This window comes from Acipenser ruthenus, unplaced genomic scaffold, assembly GCF_902713425.1.
Source record: "Acipenser ruthenus unplaced genomic scaffold, fAciRut3.2 maternal haplotype, whole genome shotgun sequence".
Lineage (NCBI taxonomy): Eukaryota > Metazoa > Chordata > Actinopteri > Acipenseriformes > Acipenseridae > Acipenser > Acipenser ruthenus.
Window position 1 is genome coordinate 47,298 of NW_026708221.1, and position 2,992 is coordinate 50,289.

Here is a 2,992-nt window from a genome sequence, read left to right on the forward strand (position 1 = left end):
CCTTACCTTGCATGCCAGCCAATAGAATATCTTTGATCGTGACCCGAGTTTGTTTGTCTGGAGCACAAAAAAGACTCGCCACTCTGAACCTTATCGGGTTCAAAATGCCTTCCTTTGCCCTGTCATGCTTTCAGGCTAACTGGGCTGGTGGCACTTCTAAGATAAAAATCAATAAATAAAAACGAGCCGCGGTCCAAGAAGTTAAATAGAGTATGAATTATTAAACACACACATTTCAAATTATTAAACAAGTAATCGATAAGTCTGTTTTATCTTTCTATAATACATTGCAGTGTTGTCAACTTTCTGAGCACACTGCGATGGGGAGGGAGGGGAGGGAGGGGAATTCCGCAGTGTGGAAAGTTGAACAGCAGAGCTGAATAGTTTCAGGTTTCCTTGTAGCTCGGCCAATCCTCTCTAAGTAAATTATCAGAGTGAGGACAAACGAGGGGGGGAGGGAGAGGTAGAGGAGGGAGGGGGGAGAGGGAGGGGGGGTTGTAAGGGAAATTCCGCACTGTGGAAAGTTGAACAGCAGAGCTGAATAGTTTGAGGTTTGCCTGTAGCTCTGCCAATCCTCTCTAACTATCAAAGTGAGGAGATGACAAACCGAGGAGAGAGGGAGGAGGAGGGAATTGTACAGACGGCTCCCTGCTTTCAGTGCTTGTGATACTGTAGTGCAGGAGCAGAGAGATGGGGAGTCATGTGCTGCTGCTGCTGCTGCCCAGTAAGTAGACATCATGCTTCTGATAATTCTTGTTCGTTATTCCTTGTGCAGGTCAGCGCACGCACAGCCCCTCTTCAGAGTAGATCAAAGAAAGAGATTGCATATTATTTGTTTATTTAGCAGACGCCTTTATCCAAGGCGACTTACAGGGACTAGGGTGTGTGAACTATGCATCAGCTGCAGAGTCACTTACAACTACGTCTCACCCGAAAGACGGAGCACAAGGAGGTGAAGTGACTTGCTCAGGGTCACACAATGAGTCAGTGGCTGAGGTGGGATTTGAACCGGGGACCACCTGGTTACAAGCCCTTTTCTTTAACCACTGGACCACACAGCCTCCTGATATTGTCTACCATACAAAGAGTCATACAAAGAGTTACTCAGTCAACACTGAACCAATGAAATAATAATAATAATAATAATAATAATAATAATAATAATAATAATAATAATAATTGAGTAATGCATACAGTATCTTCTTGTTATCTATATCACTGTGAAGGGTCTGCATTCCTTCCCCTGTTAAAACGACACAGACCTTGTTTATATTTCTGACATTTTAAATATTAATAAAAAGTGTGATTGCTTACCTGTGTTTTAAATCAGGGATCCGGGTAGCTGGATTCTTCCTGTAAAATGAAAACTGCATCAGGTTTGTGTGAAAGAAAAACGCAGCTGTTGGCTATGGAGCAGCGTATTCTCAGGGGAGAGATGGAGAGGAGAGAGAGGGGAGAGAGAGGGGGAGAGGAGAGGAGAGCTGGAATCAATCTGTTATCATCAATGCAAACTTTTCTTATGTACCTATTCGATAAGCAACATTAAAACAATCCCCCAGTCTGTGTGCGTGTGTGTGTGCGTGTGTGTGTGTGTGTGCGCGTGTATGTCTGTGTGCATTATGAGATTTCACAAAGGTGTGGTCTTCTTTCTCTCAGTAGGGGGCGTCCTGTCTGGGGCAGTGGAGATCCCAGTCGATTGCAGTGAGATTAAGACTCCGGGCGGCTCTTACCAGTACAGGTTACCAAGATCTCTCTCTGCTAAGACCACTGATCCTTCCTGTCACGCAGACTGGGCAAACCATGTGAGTCCACAGCCAAGCAGCTAGAGAAAGACCCTTTACAAAAGTACATGTGCACAGTTTTCCCATACTGTGCATTTACACTTTACAATGGTTTGCCATGTGTTTTATTACACCTTACCAGACCTCTCTGTGCTTTACAATGCTCCCCTATGCTTTACCAGACCTCTCTGTGCTTTACAATGCTTCCCTATGCTTTACCAGACCTCTCTGTGCTTTACAATGCTTCCCTATGCTTTACCAGACCTCTCTGTGCTTTACAATGCTTCCCTATGCTTTACCAGACCTCTCTGTGCTTTTCAATGCTTCCCTATGCTTTACCACACCTCTCTGTGCTTTACAATGCTTCCCTATGCTTTACCACACCTCTGTGTGCTTTACAATGCTCCCCTATGCTTTACCAGACCTCTCTGTGCTTTACAATGCTAAAACAATTAATTAACACCCCTTGTGCGATACTGGCCGGATCGTAAGTCCTTACAAGACTTCACAGCGTGATGCAGTGGAGACTAGACGCGAGTCTTTGAAACTTCTGCCAGAGCAGAGATTCCCAAACCCGGTCCTGGGGGGACCCCTCTGTGTGTGTCTGCTGGTTTTCATTCCAACTGAGATCTCAATTACTGAACTATACCCTTGCCAGTTCGTTCTGCAAGATCTCTCCCTTCTCCCTTCTCCCCAGCTGAGAGAACCAGTGCATTATGGAATTGCAGTGAAACATTGCTGCACACAGGAAGGACGCGCTTGTAACTGTGCTTTTCAATACTTGGTTTGTGGTTGTCTGCGTTGACTGCAGTCTCACGGGACTTTCGCCTCTGCGTTGTGTTGCAGACGACACCGATAGCGAACTGGAAACATAACCACAGCAGTGAGTGGATCTTGCCAGCTGTTGCTGTGTCAGCTGACTCCATCACGATGTTCGTGCTACAGCATATCCCTCAATATTTTAACATTTGATAATTCAGGATTAGACCAGGACAGTAAGCTGTAAACGTCCTATATTTTATAAAAGGTCTCTTCACTCATGCTCAGTTTGGATTGTCTCTTGTGGTTTTGATGTGCGATATTCAGATATTGAATTGCGATACTGAAAGTCTAACACATCATAACATTAACGAGTCATTTTCCTGTCTGCTGTTTCAATGTGTGTCTAACGTGGTTCTGTAAATCCAAATAAAACTACATACAACACAGCA